At 32.6% G+C, this 22,293-nt stretch overlaps 1 long non-coding RNA gene across 1 annotated transcript; it reads left to right on the plus strand.

The window, feature by feature from the left end:
• Positions 1 to 1,280: 1,280 nt before the first annotated feature.
• On the plus strand, positions 1,281 to 13,580 carry LOC127726043 (uncharacterized). The gene is made up of 5 exons (XR_007993291.1): positions 1,281 to 1,581; positions 2,366 to 2,457; positions 9,768 to 9,859; positions 12,363 to 12,450; positions 13,116 to 13,580. It is a non-coding gene; the product is annotated as an uncharacterized LOC127726043 (long non-coding RNA).
• The last annotated feature ends 8,713 nt before the right edge of the window (positions 13,581 to 22,293 follow it).

A 22,293-nucleotide genomic window follows, 5' to 3' on the forward strand; every position in this document is an offset into this window, starting at 1 on the left:
GCGGATGATTATATGTATTATAGCATGTCTACTTTTGTTGATCAGTATTGTTTGCTTGTTGTCTAACTCTTAGACTATCTATGCCCATCATTGACATTGTACTTTGTATATGTTTAATTGATTGTTGCTTTCCTAACGTCCAATTGCAAATATTCCATGCATGTTCAGAACGATGTATACGCTTACTAAAACAAAACTTGAATCACTTACAAGGAAATAGGAATATGATATATTTATTCACGATACAAAATCCTGATATGCATTTGATATACAAACGCATATATAATATTTGTTTTTTCTCTTTTCTTATTAATTGACAGTCCTTACTCGTTACTTTTAATACAGAAATTGGTTTTTTTTATGAATCATATTTTAGTAAACCTATTTAGATATTCTATGGAAAACATCAAATTAATACAATACTCTTTCAAATGAAACATAATGAATGAACCATATTCCAACCATAATAGAGCAAACAGACATACTATATAACCTTTTGAGAACTTTCTTTGAAGCAGGTAATAATGACAAAAGATTTCACGCAAAATGAAAACATTAAAAGTGATAAAAAAATCAACCTATTCAAAGAGTTTTCCTGGTTTAACTTGAAATCATTCAAAAACAATTTTATGAAATATGTTATGTAACCTGATTTTCGTCGTTCGTAAGAGAATTAATGTACGAGTTTGTGGTGCTAAAAAGTAAATAACAAAAAAACCGAACTGCAAGGAAATTTCAAAACGGAAAATCAAAAGCTCAAACACATTAAACGAATGCAAAACAACTGTCATAATCATGACTTAGTACAGGCATTTCCTTTTGTAGAAAAAATGGTGGATTAGACCTGGTTTTATAGCTAGCTAAACCTCTCACTTGTCGCATTAAATTCTTTATATTGACAACAATGTGTGAACAAAACAAACAGACATACTAGGTAAAAATGTCAAAAATAGGGATACAGCAGTCAACCTTGTGTTATTATCTTAATCACTATAAAACACATATGTCAACAAATAAAAACAAAATGGCATATAGACAAAGCACAAATGAAAGACAAAAATAATAAAATGACAATAGCTAAATAACACAATGACGGAATGTACATCAATTTAAAGCTTCGAAATAAACACATGCTTGTTTTGTCCATTTTAATCCAAAACATTCACAGTGCAAATGATATCATTTCGCACACAATATTTTTCATCCATACCATCGTGTACATGTGCAAGATATTTAAACTTCAACGTGCTAAAAGTGATAAAGTTAGTGACCCATGAATGTTGTTGCGTATACAGGTTTTAAATATCTTAGTAATGGAGACCTATCTAGTAATTTTGCTACTATCTGTAGTTGTTTCGCTTAGTGCATTATATGGATACACCGTAGAACAAAAAATTAAAGACAAAATTAAAGAAGAGATTAAAGAAGAAATTAAAGAAGAGATTAAAGAAGAAATTAAAGACGAATTTGTAAAAATTGTAAGTGCAGAAATTGAACACCAATCTGAAATGAAGAAAATTAAAGAATTACTTAACGAAACGTATACCCGTTACGATAACGCATTACAAGATTTTAAAAAAGGTAAGCAAGCAAATTCGACAATACAATAATTCACAATAGTCCATCTGCGTGTACCAATTTTGATTCCAATTTGATAAATCTTGCAAAGGGAGACAACTCATGGGTATAAAAAAAGGGCACTGACTACGATTACGTTCAATACTTAACAATAACAAATAAGTTATTGTTACGTTGGACACTAATTGCCGGTTTGCTTGGTTGGGTTAGGAACCGATTGATTACGATCGAAACTTTAATATTCGTGTTTACGGTTACTTTGTGTTGTATTGTTACGTTAATTCAAATTCAATGTATACTGGGAATAGTAATATAGTGATATACTTTATTTCGTAAACAATTCAATGATACAATGTTGCATACAGATTATATATTGTATTTACAACGGCAGTTTCTACACATCCAGTACTAATTGTGGGTGGAACCACTCTAGGCAGCCACCGCACACGAGTAATGCCGCAATGTACACGTCTGGTTTTCATACTGTACTATTTTCGTCAATATATTTTGTCAGATGAACAATTATTTTATAAATGGTCATTATCATTTCAAAGATATATAAGGATATCAAAACTAGTGTCCCTCTACTGCAAAACAATGTGAATTACTGGCTTTGTTTCATCTGTATGCAACAAAAAAGCACAATACCAAAATGTGTAATGTGTTCCAGAAGTATATTTTGACTTATTTTAGATGTTAACAGTTTGATCTAGCTAGAAAGTATGTGTAGTGCAATATTTATAGATTAGTAAATACCTCACTTTCGTTTTATTTTTTATGTTTTCAGAAATTACGTCTAAAGAAAAAACTACGACTGCGGCGGGAAATAAACTTAACACGTATTTATCTGGAGTCTGAAGGTATTCCGTTCCATTAAAGGTACCCCTTTCCTTTATTTCACTCCAGTATATCATTTATAATATATTATTCTGTGTTCAGTAATTGTAAACATTAAAATGAAACACAGCGCTCAATTCATTTTGATTAAAGACACTAATAGTGGAGTGACAAATAAAAAAAAAGTCGTTTATTTTAAGAGTTTGATGGACCGGCATATCTCTCGGCTGACAATCCACATGATGATAGAGTTAACATTATACTATCATTTTAGCACTGTCGTAGAGTTTTCCCACGGTTCAGGTTTTTTTTTCTAAATCGCGATAAACGTGACTTTCAAATTTTATTTTATTTTTTCATTATAAAACACGGGAACGCTTATATTTGATTTCCGAAAAAAAGATATCAGCTACTATTTGCTATAGAATGAATAAGAAATGTATCAGATTTCATTTAGTATCAAACTTAAATATCATATGAAATTAATTACTGAGATAATTGAAAGAATTTCAATTGCATGTGACATATTTTTCAATCTTACCGTCTGCCAAAGTATATTAAATGTCGTACATACATCAGTCGTAGTCGATTTTAGCAAAAGATGGTGGAACAACCAATGCTTAAGAAGCTTTAATATATCAAAGTTTGACGGAACATACAAATCAACTTTTACAAGTGTTTTCATAGTACTCATCATATAGCAATTTGACTATTCAATTTTCACTCCAATAAGTCAAGTTTCGCTCCCTTTACTTATTTTTCCCTGACTTTTGATTGTGCATTTTCTTTAACTTTGTAAGTAAGAATATAGATTTGTATCATGCAATGTTTGTGTCTAGATGTTTGAAGTAGTGCAGTTTTGGGGTGTTTTTATTCTTATAGAGTTTTTCGAATAGACTTATTTTAAACCACATTGGAACACATCCGAATTAATCCCTAAAATGATGGGCAGTCCTGGTTCCATTAGATTAAATAAAGTATCATAGGTCGTGTTATAAAGCCTATACATGTACAAGTCAAATATATTTTTATACATTCGAATAAGGGAAAAACCAATGCTCAACAGCATGTGCAAAACGTTCCGCGGATAAATCAATCTGAGTTAAACCACGCTACCATCAGACTGGTCCAAATGTTTATTCTGCAGACAAAATTCATTCAAACGAGAAAAGCAATTATGATGGCATGTCATGTCGACTAAGCGTGACGATTATGTTTTAAATGCCACATAACACCAGTCCGACTATCCAATGGATGGTAAATGTATTCTCTATAGATTACTTCAAAGACAAGGCGCTGCATTATTCAGCATGAATTGTTAATGACTTGCTGAATGAAAATATTGAACTTGCTTCTCATGCTTCAAATGAGTCGTAGCATGATGTTTCTTTCCACAAACTAACATAAAGTCTTCACGAAGATCTGTTTGTGACAAAAAAGCATTTTCATTGTCGTATAATTTGCTAGATACATCTTGTGTTGTTCTTCCAAGAGAAATGTTTAACAAGTATACAACTGCTAAGCTACAGCACAAACTAGAAAATCATTACGGTGGTAACATTGCTGTTTAGAATCAAAGAGGACAGTGCATATCAAATATGATTTTCAGTAGTTCAATTAGTGTTTTCGAGGTTATTCGGACCCTTCATGATGCGGAAACAAATGTGAAAAGCAGTTTACGATCGTTCGAAATTTCAAATTATTATTTTTCATCACCGTCAGAAGTTTGTATTTCTACCGCTTTACAATTCATTCCTACATCTCTGATAAATACTTTTGCTTGGTTAGTAGATGACAATTCTTTTCATAATGGAAAATGATTACAATGCATTGTCGTATGATACTGTACGGAAATGTATAGCTTTAGCTGAGTGTGTGACATTCTTGCATTAAAAACCAGTACATCCCAGATCAGAGAATGTATTGGTTTTGTACAAATTGGAATAGAGAATGGAAACGGGGAATGTTTCAAAGAGACAACAACCTGTTCAAAGAGCAGAAAACCGCCCAAGGCCACCAATGGGTTTTCAACGCAGCGGGTAAATCCCGCACCCGTAATAGGGCTTCAGCTGACCCATAAGCAATAAGGTATACGAATGCATATAGTCTTTATGTAAAATAGTACTACACTGTTTTGGATATTTGGTCAAGGACTACTTTAAAATCCTGATAGCTTTTTTTGAAAACTTCGAGTGTGTCTTGGACTTGTTTGCTCGATATAATGTGGAATATTATATAAAATCAACAGACAGAATAAAGAGGTATATTTCAAATGGTGGTAGATCTAAGATTTTTCGGGTCATTGAAAGCAGATTAATTAAGAGATTGTAAAAACAATTCCATCTATCTATCTTCCCGTCTAGTAGTGGACTAATTTTGAGTGTAGATACTACAGCATGATGAAAAGATAAACACTTCCAAGTATGTACAGTTAAAATGTAAGGTGTTCTATGTTAAAGTCTGTGTTGTGGAGTAGTGTTGACACGATGACGGCTTGAATATCGTGTCAAAAATGATCTACAGACGGGGAAGTTCGGATATCTGGATGTATGTTATTCCAAAATATGATGGTGTCAGGCACACATGAATATTTAAACATTCGAGTTTCGTTCGTATCTGTCTGATGTTATGTGCAATTGAGCCACGGGTCCTGGTGTTGTGGAATTGGAGCAGGTGGTGGACAGGAACTTCTACAACACATTTAGATTCTGTAGAACATAATTACTCTGTTTCTGGATATTCTCTGTTCTAGTGGTTCGCAACCTAGTTGTTGCGTCATGTTTGTGACACAACCAGGGTCCCTTGTGTAGCAATTCCCTGTAACAAATCGAGCAGCCTTGATTTGTACATTTTCTAGTTCCTGGATTTGCTGTTGCTGGTATGGATCCCAGCCAGAGCTGTCATACTTGAGGACAAGCCTCACTAATGTTGTGTAAGCCTGGCTCTTAACTTCCTTGGGACACTTCCTGAGATTCATGCGAAAGAATCCAACTGATGGGGTGGCTTTCGCTGTCGTCTGGTTGATGTGCTCTCGCCACGACAGATCCTTGCTGATGTAGACGCAAAGGTACTACCCACCTGGGACGCTATCAAGGGTATGACCATGACGATGGTAGTAAAACTTGATCAGGTCGCGTTTCTTGCAGATTTGTATGGCGGTATATTTTTGTGGACGGAACGCCATCTGCCAATCTTATTCCCATTTCTCTAGTTGAGTTAAATCATCTTGCAGTTTGATGGAGTCGCTGATATATCTAATAGGCCGATATATCAGGCAATCATCAGCAAACAATTTTACAATCGATTTGACAGATTCAGGGAGGTAGTTTATAACGACGAGAAAGAGCAGGTGTCCCATAACTGTACCTTGTGGTACTCTTGAAATTACCTTTGCTTCGTCTGATGATGTACCCTCAACTAGCACATGATGTTTACGATTGTTAAAGAAGCTCTTGACCAATTTGAGAATATATTCACAAACACCGTACTATTTAAGCTTTTGGGGTAGTCGCTGGTGTGGCCCCTTATCAAACGCCTCTCAAAAACAAGTAGTATTGCGTTGATTTGTTGGCCATTTGATAATCCACTTGAGAGATCATGTATTGTGGCAATACGCTGTGTTTCACAAGAGTGTTTGCTACGGAATCCATGTGGGGCTGGTGTTGACATGGAATGCTCTTCTATATGGTACATTGTCTTGGTTTGAAGTAAGTGCTCCATTACATTTGAGCAAATGGCAATAAAAGATATTGGACGGTAATTTGCGGCAGTCCTCTTATCTCCTATGTGCAACTAAAATAAACAGGGTGAATATATTTTAGGTTACTATGCACTAAAATGAATTTGATTTGCAAGACAATGACAAAATATTCCTAACGGGATCTTTTTAAATTCAAGAGACTGTGGGATAGTTTTGTGACGGAACTGTAAGACTGCAATCAGTTTTTCAGTATACACGGGAAGGGGCAGATACAAGAATTATAATGTCGTCTCTTTTTGCTAATGAACAGATGATAAAAAGTATTTTCCAGTAGTCGCATTGCATTGTAATATAATCACCGGACACTCATGTTTTACTTCTGTGTATAAGGTATTTTCCAGAGATATCAAACATGATGAATTGTGGTTTCAATCTGGATGCACGTCTTCAACTAAAGACGCAAGATGGTTTATACCTGTTCACGACGTTTGCAAAGTTATTGGACCAGTTATGTCTAAACAGACAGCAAAAAGAAAGTCTATAGGCGTCAGAACAAAAATCATTCATGTAACAAAGTTTGTTGATCTAGCTGGTCCTTATATTGACACATATGTTGCAGTGGTAAGGCAATTAATCTTTGATATATATGACACCGGAGGCAATGCTCAATCAGTACATGGTGACCTCAATAAACTCAAGAGTGAAGTCGGCGCTATCTAACGAAGCTTCCTTAGTGAGACTACCTCATTCAGAGGCATCAATCAAACAACACATTCGTTACGTTTGGATGAGTACTTTAATTACCACACCACCACTTAGATCAGCTTTTAAATATGGATGAAAAATGAGAAATACCAGTACTTCTTTTACAAGACCTTGTTTGTAAATGCAAAGGCAAAACTATTTGTAGCAAATCTTGTGTGTGTGGGTGTTATTATTTATTACCATTTTTTTTTTGTCGTATGTATACGATTCTTCACTATTAGCTTACAAATCATGCTCATTTTTGTTCTGATGTTTTATGACAGTTTAACGGTATGATTTGAACAGACCAAGAACAGACACGTACTAACCAGTTTGTTGATTACTTTTTAATTTCTACAGAACTAAAACAAGATATGCAAATATTTTACATTTATTATATTATTAGATCATAAGACATAAAACATTACCAATCAGTCTGAAAAACATTCCCTTCGAATCAATATTATATAAAATATTTAATATAAATAAAGAGATGTGGTATGAGTGCCAATGAGACAACTCTCCATCCAAGTCACAATGTGTAAAAAGCAAACAATTATAGGTCAAAGTACGGCCTTCAACACGGAGCCTTGGCTCACACCGAACAGCAAGCTATAAAGGGCCCCAAAATGACTAGTGTAAAACAATTTAAACAGGAAAACCAAAGGTCTAATCTATATAAAAAACGAAAACGAGAAACATTTATGAACCACACCAACAAACGACAACCACTGAACTACAGGCTCCTTAAGTTTGTAAAGCAATTCTGGTGTTTTTTATCTAATTGTTAACCAAGAAAAATAATTGCATGGACAACTCTAGTACATACGTTTTACATACAGATTTAGCCGAAAATGTATTATGTGGTGGAGTATTAGTATCTTTTTTGATAACACAAAACAAAATTGAAAGATTTCGCAATAAAAATAGTGAATTTTCGACATACAATACCGGTTAACCACTAAAAACAACGATTGACCGATATACAGAACGGACAACCTATATATCTTAGTGAATAATCAGTAAATATACCCTTTAACCAAATGATATACCATATGCAAGTTCTGTATTCATAATGCTTAAGGCATACGATACAGTTTTGATCCCGTAATGAAATTTTGATGAAAATTTGCATATAGGCTATTTTTTACCTGCTTAAATCAGATATGCAATAAAACATATACCATCATGTGCTACTTTTTGAGTAAATTGAGGTTGAAATTTCAGATATTTCCTGAAAATTCGGATTTGTGGACGTATTTTTTCTTTCGACAGAAATACATAACTTTTATTGTTTTAAAAGATAAACACAAGCTGATTTTTGTTAAATTATTTGTAATTTCCGTTTTATATAAATGTTCTATAAATTTGTACACTTTATTTTTACAAATAACTCATATTTATGAAATGTTCATTAATGTAGAAAAAAAACGTCATTTTTTGCTGTATATTTATCAAATTTAAAATAATTGTACTATTGACTTTTTCATGAAAATTTGTACACATAATCTTCATACGTAATCAAACCAAATGTCATTTTAAAACAGAAGGGTCCATGAACTCGTTTTCAAGTTAAATCAGTTTGAATCAGTTTGAATGATAAAAATCAGTCGAAAACTGCATGTATTCCCGATAAGTCACAGTTTGACGTCGCGAAAATAACAATTAACGTTAGCAACGTCATTACTTCCCCTGTAACTGTATCGTATGCCCTTAAATTCATACTCGTTATGAGATAATTCATATGAACAATCGTTTAAGTGAAACCAAAAGGCAATAAATAGATACCTTCAGCTGCACCAATTAGACACATGTTTTATATTTTCTTATTTTCTTATTTACTTTTCGATTAGTTGTTCAATAACTTTGTACTTTATAATCACTATATATAATGATAAATGTTTATTGATATATACTTTTAAAATACTGAAATATAGGTGCATAAACTACATTTTTCATGTCAAGTACTCTTTGTTGGTACTGGTTATGGATTTGAAATATTTTGTAAGATTCCTGTTTTATAAAATCAATGACACAAATGTAAATGTATGACATGTTCCGACCGTGCAAGTCTCTCGTGGGTGAAGACTATTAACACTCCCGTAGTAATACATGTACGCTACCGATTTTAGTTAAACAACACGTGTGTCTTAAGTAACTTTTATTAATTACATCTTATATCATAAAACTGTATGGTACTTATGTAGTACAATAATTTGAAGTAGAAGACAAACATCATATTTATGTACATTTTCAGTGTTTCAGAGCGCAAAATAAGGTACAACTGCAAAAACAGTTTTTATAAAATTTGACAAATTAGTAAAACATGTAAAAACGGAGATTGGTTAAAGTGAAAGTTACAGGTTGCACTTTTGTTAATACAGACAATGCAATTTTCAATAGGAACTCCTTTTACGGCTAAAACTGTACGACTTTTACAATGAATTTTCGTAAAAAAATATATCCTACAATGGAAAACTCATATGCATATATTTTTTTCAAAAGTCAAAATACAAATGTATAGGGCTGTGCGGCATATTTTCAACATATGCCCCGAACTTCTTAGAGTTTAAACATATACTAAAATTCTGTACTACACCTCCCTTCACTTTGGGTCTTCCTCAGAATTCAATATCGCCGCTATACATGGGTACGTATACTTGTAACATCTCTACGAGATGAAACATAGAGATCATATATGGGAATCCGGGGGGTAAACAAAACAAAATATCTATGAATATTATATATATATCCCAAAAGAGGCGTGGTTTGTGAAACAACTGTATTTACAAAGTGCAACCTACAACTGTAAAGTCATTTTCATTGTTGCACAGATACGTGTAATGTTATATCATGTCGATATCATGTAATTGGTATATTGATAAATGTGTTTATTTTCAATTTCCAGGTGCTTTAAGGAGCTGTAATATTGGTTGGATACGTGAAAATAACTCATGTTACCACTTTAGTCGATTTGCTACAAACTTTTACACGGCACTGGTATGTGTTCATTTATTTTTCACAAACACCATTTTCTATACCGACACAATTTTTTCTGGGAGAGCTGAGGTATTTCAAAAAATGATAAGTAATATAATAACAAAGTCAAAGAAATGTCGGTATTTGATTTGTTCGTTTTTTGTGTTTGTGTTTTTTAATACACCAAACATCACAGTAATAAGTGTATTACTTTAAATATTAATTCCTATTTGTTTTTTATGAAACTTTTATAATTCCAAGAGTTTAGTAAAAGTTAAGATTATAAACTGTATAAATTATGTATATACATTGTATCCTGCTAGTGTTGAAACACAATTTTTTTTCAAATATGGAACAGTAACCCGATGCATATTTGGCTATTTCTTTATTATATCATTGCAAGATGGAAAAATGAAACTACAAACATACAACACTATTTTGGAGTGTAAAAAGTTCTTTGGGAATTTTAGGTAAATTACGTGCTTTTGATGGTCCTTATGATTCTGTCGACAGTTTTGACTTTTCAACTCTTCACACTACACTTCTATACAATCTTATGAAACAAAAGTTTTCCTATTTAATTAAACGGTCGTTTGGTAAATCTAAATGCAAATATTTTTTACTGCAACTCATTTAAAGTCTTCTTCTCTTATGAGAAAGGTAATTATGCTAGATGTACTTACGGGAGGTGTGATGAGATGATTGAAGCTGTTAATTTTCTCCTTGATAAAATTTATGTACGTTTCGGTAATACAAGTTTATCGACAGGCTGTAGGTATTCCTATGGCCACCAATTGTGTCCCTTTAGTAGCAGACTTGTTCTTGTACTATAACGAATCACAGTTTATGACCAAACTCAGTAAAGACTTGTCTAAATTGCATTTAATTGATAAATTCGACAACACTTACCGTTGAATAGGTGATATTTTTTCGTTAAATAATCAAGAACTTTCTTAATATACTGCCGAAATTTACCCAAAGAAACTTACTTTAAATAAATCAGATATAAACGGTAATAACTGTCCTTTCCTAGATTTAGATATTTCAGTTTTACACGGGAAACTCTACACTAAAATTTAAAACAAAAGGGACGATTTTTCGTTCCCATTGTTAAATTTCCTTTTTTGGACGGTGATGTTCCATTGGCACCGTCTTACGTCGTTTATATATCACAACTCGTTCGCTATGCCTATGTCTGTTGTGACGTTTTGGATTTCATTAACTAATCTATGTATTACTGGTAAATTATCAAGTCAGGGATTTCTTTACCCCAAATTACTTAAAACCTTTACTAAATTCTTCCATAGATATAAAGATTTGGTTTTGAAGTTTAGTTGTGCCTGTAGAAAACTTCTTTCAAACGGGATACCACATCCTCATTTTTAAGGAGATGTTGTTTACCGAGTCCAAAAATTTAGAAACGATCCGGGTAAACTTATCGATCCTTTAAATAAACTTATTCTTAAAGGTTACCATTTCAACTCTGTAATAGATCTTCGAATAGTGATTTTATTGGTATTAATATTGATTTTGTAAATTAAAATCAAACTAAATATTATTGGTATATACATATGCACAGTCATGGCTCTACAATCTGTCGATGCCTGTATCTTGGCATTGCACAATGTCATGTTTTCTCTGATTGTTTATGAAGTCTTTACATTAAATCCATTGGATGTTGGATGTGTACCGATTGATAAATTAGTCTTAGATGCATGATTTTTTTTTATAAGTTGTTTTTGGCTTTCAACTAGCTGTCAGTAACTGCGAGTACTCTCAGATCTGTACTTAGTGTCTTTTTGTTGTGGGGATGTATAAGTACCCGTCCACGTCCGCTCTGTGTTTTTGTTAAATGTATTTCTATTTGTAACCATCTAATGAGTTAAGCCTTGTTCGACTGATAGTTTGTTCTTATGTTGTACTGTTACACCACTGTCCCAGGTTAGGGGTTGGCGTCTTCAAACTAGTATAACCCCGCCATATTCTGCATGTGACTGTCCCAAGTCAGGAACCTGTAATTCTGTGGTTGTCGTTTGTTGCTGTGTTACATATTTGTTTTTCGTTCATTATTTCGTACATAAATTAGGCCGTTAATTTTCTCGTTTGAATTATTTTGCATTTGTCATTTCGGGGCCTTTTATAGCTGACTATGCGGTATGGGTTTTGCTCATTGTTGAAGGCTGTACGGTGACCTGTAGTTTTTAATTTCTGTGTAATTTGGTCTCTTGTAGTGAGTTGTCCCGTTGGCAATCATACCAAATCTTCTTTTTATATAAACACGAATAGGATTTTGTCGATAAATCAAGAGTATTTCAGGAGTATTTTTTTTCAGAATGAAATAAAGAAAATATGTTAAATGTAGTTATACACCATGTACATGTTGTATTCTTTAATAGCTTAAAATAACAAAACGACCATAACAATTATGTTGTTGACAGTAGAACTTCATAAAATGCATTTTATTGTGTGATCCAATTCGATGTTTATGATTTATCTCCTTTTTTATTTCATTTTTGTTTGAAAGAGTTTTTGCAAAACTATTGGTGGAAAGTTGATTGAGATTGACGACCAATCCGAATGGGATATGATAAAAAGATATGCTAAGAATCGAAGTGAGTATAATTCAAAAGATAAATTCTTTCTAAAAATAATAAAACCTAAAATACCACATGAACTTTTAAACAATTAACATCACAATACAAATTTAAGATGTGAAAAATCGGAAGATCAAAATCAAAACGACACATTTATAAAGTTTTACTTAATGAAATATATAAGCGACATCGACAGATACACAATGAAAAGCTAGAATATGCATTATGCTTTAGAATTCGAAGTGACAGTAGAAAACAACCTTTTTTTTCGAAATAACAAGTGCTGCCGTTGTCAATCAAAAATTTAGATGTAAAAATAACCTTATAGTACATGACTATTTTGTGATTTCCTTCGTAATTATGAAAAAAATAGATTCATCGATGAAAGTTATTTTTCTACCCCAAAATATTTTGCATCCAAAAGATTATGCCCTGGATATTAATAGAAATAGTTTCAAATTGCATGATTCAAAGGTCTGGTGGTCACCTACATTGATAGGTGAAACAAACTGTATGATGTTTTTTTCATGTTCTAAAAACGTGTTTCTAGATTTATCCTTAAATGAATAACGAATAGTGCAAGAGTGGAATATGTAGACATTTCATCCGAGTCATAATTGCCCATTATTTCGTCCATTATATTTTTATATAAGTGTTTTAAAGTTTGATATATCTTTTTGTAGGTTTTCTCGACTTTTTTATTGGTGTGACCGACTTATTCAGCGAAGGTGAATTGCAAAAAGCAACAACGTTGGAGAGACAAAATTACTTAATTTGGGGTAATCGTTTCTGTGTGTGTTACATTTTAATGTTGTGTTTTTGTTGTGTCGTTGTTCTCCTCTTATATTTGATGCGTTTCCCTCAGTTTTAGTTTGTAACCCGGATTTGTTTTTATCTCTATCGATTTATGTGTTTCGAACAGCGGTATACTACTGTTGCCTTTATTTATAGTCTTTCAGATATCTCTACATTATACCTATCGTGAAAATGGCCATGTCGACATATTGCCATTTTGCAAAATAAATGATTTAGAAACTGCAGCAAAACAAAAAAATGCTAAGAGTTTGTCGTATATGTATATTGCTTTTATTATATTAGGAACATCATCGTGTGCGGTCAATGCAACCCTAATATGGATCATACTTCGAAACAGGAAACTTTTAGAACACTATCTAATGTAATTAAAGTGATTTCTTATTAGGATTTATAGAATCTCCTATGGAAATGATGCATCATTTGTTGCCAGATTTTGACGTTATTGAATATGGATGCTTAGCCCATCAAGTTGTAATGATTTTGGTGCCACTTGTATCCATCGAACATTTATTATTGGATGCAGTTGAACGATTTGTTAAGATTGTATATGCTCTGCATTATCACAGGATAGCTATAAGATCCCGCGCAGTAATATTAAAAAGAGGGACATAAGATACCAGAGGGACAGTCAAACTCATAGATCGAAAACAAACTGACAACGCCATGGCCAAAAATCAAAAGACAAACAGACAAATAATAGTACAGATGACACAACATAGAAAACTAATTAATTGTTTTTACTTGGTTGTTTCCTTTTTCTGTGAGTCTGCTACCATTTACGGGGATACATCAGAACATGGAATCAACTAACAACACAGATAAAAACATGTGCCACATTAGACATGCTACCGTGTCCGTACTTGAATACTGTATTAGGTATGATTTTGGATAATTTGTGTCTTCATGGTCATTCTTTACACGGTGATTATGAAAATTGCGTACAGGCATGCCAAAGAATTGAGGAAAATTCAGATCCCTAAACAAAATGGTAAGATCTTTAAATCCTCCGAATTAAAGGAACTAATTGTTTTAGTAATGACAGTGATGTACTTTGTCTTGTCAAGGGCTCCGTTTAGTGCATCTATTATAGATGAATGTATGTCTGGTCAGATAGCCAGCTATTATACAACAGCGATCTTTATAGCTTATTTTAATTCGACTGTCAATCCTTTGATATATGGGATATGTAACAGGAAACTCAGAAATTCCTTCCTTGCAATTTGCAGTATACAAAAACGGAACGAAATAGCACCTGTTATCTTGATGACGGAGAGAAGATAGCAGAAAGCAATGTGTAATTCTATGGGAACAGACTAAATGCATAAAATACTTGAAACATTGAACGAAAATTAATGAATTTTAAAACATTAAAGAGCTGTTTGGTTATTTCTTGAATAGTCCAACTATGTGATTACTAATGTAATTTTCTTACTTGGATTTAGGTCTTGTAGCGGCACCAGAAAAGATAACTTAGTTATAATCAGAACTATAGCTAGGCATGTTATTTGAGGAAACCCACTTCTGTCCAAGATTGATATTATGAAATATCTAGGGAAAACGTCAAAAAATTATAAAATTTCAAAAATATTGTTAAATCATCAACCAATTCTCTTTTTTTTTGCTCGGGTCATTTCAAATTCATCAATGATACCAGGCGTATAATGAGATATGCAAGATGCGCGTTTCGGCAATATAAGACTCATCAGTAGCACTTGAATTAGCATTAATGACGATAGAATAATCCTTATTGCTTGGACGAACCAAGTTTATAAAGTGTTATTTTTTTTTAATGTAACCTGATTTCAAATTCGTCAATGATACCAGCATTATCATGAGATACGCAAGATGCGCATTTCGGCAATATAAGACTCATCCGTAGCTGTTGAATGAGCATAAATGACGATAAAATAATCCTTTTCTGCTCGGACGAACCAAGTTTATAAATTGTTATTTTTTATATTTTTTTTTTAATGTAACCGTATTTCGCTTCTAGTTTTGTAAATGGTTTGTTTTGCTTTTGCCTTAGTTTGTGTGTGACTTATTTTATGATATTTTATTTTCTAATCTCTGTTTCGTTATGTATCGGTGTTGTCTTTACTTTCTTTTCAAAACTAAAATTTGATTTGAATGTTTTACATTCGGTCATGATAAGGCTAACTTAATGTATATGTGCCAATCATGGCTTATAAATTAGGTAATACCTTAGGGTTAGATAAGAGACATGTTCCCATTAACTACTGAATGATACGGTGTCATCAGTTGTAACTTATTAACGTATTTTAACATGATGGTCATCAATAGTGCAAAAGGAACTGTGAACTCCTTCTGATGACCTTTATCCATTCCTGGTTGTTTTTGGTAGAGGCCGTGTAGTCAATATTTAGTGTTCTGTGTAATGTTTTGTAGGCAGTCGTTTGTCTTGGTGTAGTCTGTCTTTTCCTGGATGTATGACTTTTTCATTGGCATTGGCCCTTGTATACTTGATTGTTTTTATTGAAACCCTTATCTTAACAGAATACAAATTAAATTCTTCTGTTAAACCTTCTTAGTTTGAACATACAGTATTCATCAATGATATTTTTTGACGTGGCTACTTAAACCTTTACTTCTGAAAACAGCATGTCGAACACGCCTAAACATGCAATCATTGAAATCAAAGCTGTTATTAGACATAAGATTCATACCAATCTAATTAAAATACTGATCATGTGTCCATGCTTTCTTAGAAAACCTCGACAACACTCCGTACATTCTATTATGAATCACAGCTTATACAATAGGGTCATCAAAACATATCGAAAGCCAACTGAAAAAATAAGAATAACGACGCATTAATTTCGTGCGTCCGATGCACTTTTCTGGATTCACCCTCATCAGGAACAATCAAACCTAACCATTTGAAGGCCAGTGATTTACAAATGCATAGAAAAGCTAGATGCAATAGACACTTAAAGGGGCGAAAAAGAATAGCCAAATTCACCTAAGGTCAACTTAGGCTTAGGGAGTTGGAACCTTAGTTTCTTGATAATTTATAAATTAAACAACGGGGATTTTTCTAAATGAAAACTAAAAGAGGTGGAGGATAACAAAGATGATTGATCAATCCAACAAAAATCTATGACAGGTAAACAGATTAGTCACACCCTTTATTAGTGAAGGAGGATACATGATTTGTTTGATTCTTAACGTTTTGAAAACAAAACATTTCCAAAGGAAAGTGATACCAATATAGTTTTGTTTTCTGTTAAAAATAAGAAAAACACAACGCAGAATTATTGTTTAAAGTTTCTTGCTATATTATATCTTAAACATAATTAGTTTACTCTAAAGTTGAAGAAGAAGAAAGTTTCTCCGAGGAAAAACCCACGACCCTCGCGAAAGATAAATGGTCTTCGACAAATCGTGAACCATACATAATAATTAAGTGTGGTCGTGTACTGTATATACTGTTTTGTTTATAAGCTATATAATCCTGATGTTGTTTTACTGAAACGTAACTTCAATTTACGGAATACGGGGGTACAGAAAAGAGTATTGAAGCGACTTCTAGTAATCAAGTAACCTTCCTTGTGCTATCTATGTTCACCGTTGTCATTGATATGTCTTTGAAGGTCAAAAGTCAATCATATAATATAGGATCGTGTGTTTAGGTGTAAACACGTTATTGTGTTGGTTGTGAGGATGGAACAAAACCAAAACAGGTCAAGATTTACACACGAGGGTCTGGATGAGGATCTTTATTTCTATATTCTTTAATTTAAGATTTTTTTTTTTTTTTTTTTTTTTGCCATTTATTCTCAATTTATCACGTTTTAGTACCCAATTATTCTGTATTTATCACGTTTTAGTACCCAATTATTCTGTATTTATCACGTTTTAGCACCCCATTATTATCTATTCGTCACGATTTAGCACCCCGTTATTCTCTATTTATCACGGTTTAACACCCTTTTTTCTATTCTTTACTGTTTGGCATTTTATGCTCTTTTGTAAACCTCATACATAATAAAAAGACTTAACAGTAAATGCCAATGAAATAGCTTTCACAGAACACAAAATTACAAAATACTGACATCTGAAAGTCACCAACGACTTTAACTATTGTCAAACATGGTCAGCGTTTGAAACGCCATAATCAATCTGAGTCTAGACAAGTTATAAATGAAGGCAACAGGTACTACCAACATCTTACACCATAGACAGGTACATGTAATAGTATGGACTCTTGAGGATTAGAAGATAAATTGTTTCATTTTCATTCCTAAATGTGAATGACAGACCAATTGTAGAATAGCTTAGTCTCTTGCAAGTGTATGTAGTACGAGTTAAGTTTATATGTAGTAAATACGTTGCGTTGAACCAGGTGTCGGTCGGGAAAAAAAGTTCATCCGTTAATCTACGAAACAAGCTAAGAACAGAAGTAAAGTATAACAGTTTAATTAAACAAAAAACAAAATAACCACAAGATTCGTATCTGATTGTCATTTGTAATACGCGTCCAACCCAAAATAAAAGTTCTAAACCGCCAAGAGAATATATAAATGATGTCTCATTAATAGGTTAGATTAGACGATTAAAACATCACACAATGTGGTTGTGTTCAAGAACTGTTAAGAAACTAGGTTAACTTTTGAGGGAATTCCCTTGAACTCAATCGTATGGAATAGATTAGCCTATTAGAATATGCTTTATAAGCATCTACAAATAAGTATATATGAGGGTGCATCCAGATTGGGTTAACAGAATAGAGAATAACGGCAAAATGGATAATATATAGAGACAAATGTCGAAAACAAAGTAAAAAATAGAGAATAATTGAGTGTAAAAGTAACAGATAATATTATACTGATTACAACTAGAGGCTCTCAAGAGCCTGTGTTGCTAACCTGCATTTTCAACAATGGCCACTTTTTAGTAAAAATCATCATTTGAAGGGAAATAACTCTTTAAAGAGTTAACTGACAATTTCAGTCACGCTGACATATTTGTAGATCTTATCCTGCAGATAATTATTCCTTTTTAAAGTTCCTTTTTATCTGTTCAAGATAATATCCAAACAATGCAAAAATAAATGTTAAAAATTATCATTATAAAAAAAAACAACTACAAAAACGAGTCGACTGAAGATTTTGGCCATATTGTCTTATTTGTGGATCTTGTCTTGCTGATCATAAGTGCTTTTTAAAGTTTCTATCCATCTACTAGTATCACAGTTTTCAAGATAATAGACAAAAATGGGGAAAAAAGTAATTAAACTTCAATAAGGGGTCGACTAACAATTTCGGTTATTGACTAATTTGTAGATCTTGTCTTGCATTTACTGATCATGTTAGCTATTTAAAGTTTCTATCTATCTAATATAATTTTCAGGATATGAGGCAAAAGTGCAAAAAAAGAGGGTAAAAATCGTCATTATAGGGCAATAACTCTAACCAGGAGGAAGATTTCGGCCATGTTTGGACTTTATTGTAGATCTTGTCTCTATCTAATATAATTTCATTTATAGCGGTTTTCAAAATAATAGGAAAAACTTGTATTTTACCCCTATGTTCTATTTCTAGCCATGTCGGCCATCTTGGTTGGCAGGCAGGGTCATCGGACACATTTTAAAAACTAAATACCCCAATGGTGATTGTGACCAAGTTTGGTTACATTTGGCCCAGTAGTTTCAGAGAAGAAGATTCTTGTAAAGATTAACAGACGACGACGACGACAGACGGACGTCTATGTGACGAGAAAGCTCACTTGGCCTTATAGGCCAGGCGATTTAAAAATGAATGATGAACAAAATAAAGAAATCATACTTACTGATAAGTACAAAATTAAATAATTTTTATCATAATTTAACAGAAAAGGTGTTATTCTTAAAGATGAAGAAAAATGTCCTAATTTTTTTTTGAATACAGACATTAAGGACCCCCATCCACACCCTCATATACATTTTGTATATACATATAAATGACAACACAGCAGGAAAAGATTAACCTTAAGTGAAGTAGTTTCGTAAATCTGTTAAAGCTGTTCTCTCTGGTCTAAAAGTTAAGCTTTAATTAGAACAGATTTATAAAGTGTAACCAAGTAAAATTAGTTTTCAGAAAGAACCTTGTTCCAAGAAATTTTATTTTGAATAAAAATAAGTCACTTTGGACGTTGAACTTAGAACTAGTTCACAATCACAAAACACAATGAAGGGTCGCATCTCTTTGAATTTTTTTTTTTTTTTTTATGATAACAGATTTTATCATCATGATGAATTTACAAATATCTTTTGAGGAAGTTACAACTCTTCACAGGAAAAGATTGCCTATAAAATTAGTCACTTTGGACTTTATAGGCTCAGTTCAAAATAACAGAAACAATACAGTGCCCTATTCTAAATGAAAGCATTTGCACATTTTTTAAATCTTTCATGAGACAAAAAACTTCGCCATTAGCTTTGCTGGAAGTCAGCCTCTTCACAAGAATAGATATTTTTGATATAAAAAAAGTCACTTTGGACTCGGGATCATCTCAAACTAACAGAAGCAAAACATAACACACATTGATTAAACCTTTACTGAAAACACATATCATCAATAGTATCATGATACACCACCAAGAATTTACCCACGTTTTTTTGGTACATTTCTACCCTCGTATATATCAGTACTGTTCAGCAAGGCTGAAAACTTGTAATGTTATACTTTCTATTAATTCAGTACTGTTTATTATTATACAAAAACGGTACAATTACAAATTCTATAAATTCAGTACTGATTTTTTCAGTACTGTTTCAATACTGATTTCGTCAGAACTGTTTCAGTACTGTTTCAGTACTGATTTTGTCAGTATTATTTCAGTACTGATTTTGTCAGTATTATTTCAGTACTGATTTTGTCAGTACTGTTGTTGTCAGTAATGTTTCAGTACTGATTTTGTCAGTAATGTTTCAGCACTTATTTTGTACTGTGAGTTTACCGATTTTATTAGTACTATTATTGTACTGATTTTTTTATTCACCGTTTTAGTAAATACTTACTTTTTAGTGCGCACCTAATCGATATCAAAAATAGTTGTTTCTTTAGGTATAGCTGTAGCAATCGATTTGATGTTGTTAATCTTTTTAATTTGAATGCATATTGTTTCAAAACATTTTGGGAACTGAAAACTTATAAACTAGGTAACAGTACTGACGAAATCAGTATTGAAACAGTACTGAAAAAATCAGTACTGAATTTATAGAATTTGTAATTGTACAGTTTTTGTATAATAATAAACAGTACTGAATTAATAAAAAGTATAACATTACAACAATAGTCTTGCCGAACATTACTGATATGTACGAGGGTAGAAATGTACCAAAAAACGTGGGTAAATTCTTGGTAGTGTAGGAAGAGATTTATTCTAAAATTTAACCACTTTGGAATTTGATCAGTTTAAAGACACAAAGGCAATGATGGCTCTCCATTTGTAAGATAAAATACACACATTGATTTAACCAATGCTTAAATGTAGCTGTAATGTGCATATAATCATAATCAGGCTGCACAAATGAACATTGAAGCTCAGATGTACCAGGAACATATATATTGACATAGATATATTGTTCCCAGGATGTACGGACGATTATATGTATTATAGTATGTCTATTTTTGTTGATCTGTACTGTCTATTGTTGTCTAACTCTTAGATAATGTATGCAATAGTTCACATTGTACATTGTATATGCTTGATTGATTGTTGGTATCTTTACATCCAGTTACAAATATGTCATGCATGTTCCATGTGTTCAGAACGATGTATATGCTTAATAAAACAGAACTTACATCACTTTAAAGGAAATAGGGATATGATGTATTAAATCACGACACGAAATCCTGGCATTCACTTGATAAACAAAAGCAAATAAGTACTTTAATTGCTGTTTCTCATCTCAAAATTAGCTTTCCTCAGCGAACTAGTTTGCATATAATTAAAAATATTCAGGCAGACCTTTCAAATATTTGCTTCTGGACAGTAATATAAGAGTAATGTATATCATTTTGACATTCTGATATATTTACCATAATTTTCAGTATTGTGCTGATATACATACATCAACCCATTGGTCTGTCAAACACATTTAACACGCTGGATCATTTTTCTGGCAGTCAGTGTTATTTTGAATGGAATTGGAAAATAATGAACCTGACCACTAGCCATCAGACTCTTTCACACGAATCAAGAGTGAGTGCATGTAACTATTTATGCAAATAACTAAAAAAAGCATGGTCACTAACCATCAAACTTGATTGAGTGTACAATGCTATTTATGCAAATAAATTGTTGACACAGAGATATGTCTCACCTGTCAGCAGAAAAATCCTATCAAACTCATTTAAGCAGAAGACTTAACATTAAAAAGTGCTAATTAATACAATTCACTGTACCATGACCTAGGACTCCAAACAGTATCAAACGGATAGAAATGCAACTTTATACAAAATATCATTTATCTATCAAGAGTAGTTTCTATCAAACAAAACATAACATTGAAAATTGCTTATTAATTGAAAGTCACTGGACCATGACCTAGGGGACCTGGCCTCTAAATAGTCGTCAAACTGATATGCACAGATAGTAATGCAACTTTATAAAAATATCATTGATCAATCACAAGTAGCTCCTATCAAATTGACTTAAGCAGAAAACTTAACAATTGTTGATGCTGTCGCCATCGCCAGAAAAGCAACAACCATGTCTCACCTTCCTGAAATGTCGTCGCAGGCAAGACAAAGATTTTGGCACAAACAAACAAATTTGATTGAGTGCACAATCTTTATTATGCAAATAATTGTAAATAGTCTAACCACTACCAAATAAACTTTATTGAGTGCATTTTGCTATTTATTCAAATAATTGAAATCAGCATGGCCAATAACCATTGCTTGATTGAGTGCACATTGTTATTTATTCAAATTACTGGAAAGTCAGTCTCAATTGCCTTCTCCGGTGCTTTTAACCTGAAGTTACCAGTACAGGTTGCTGTTGACCAACTGTGAATTGTTTATCACAATAACAACATGA

Source organism: Mytilus californianus, unplaced genomic scaffold (genome assembly GCF_021869535.1).
Source record: "Mytilus californianus isolate M0D057914Y unplaced genomic scaffold, xbMytCali1.0.p SCAF_16, whole genome shotgun sequence".
NCBI classification, from domain to species: domain Eukaryota; kingdom Metazoa; phylum Mollusca; class Bivalvia; order Mytilida; family Mytilidae; genus Mytilus; species Mytilus californianus.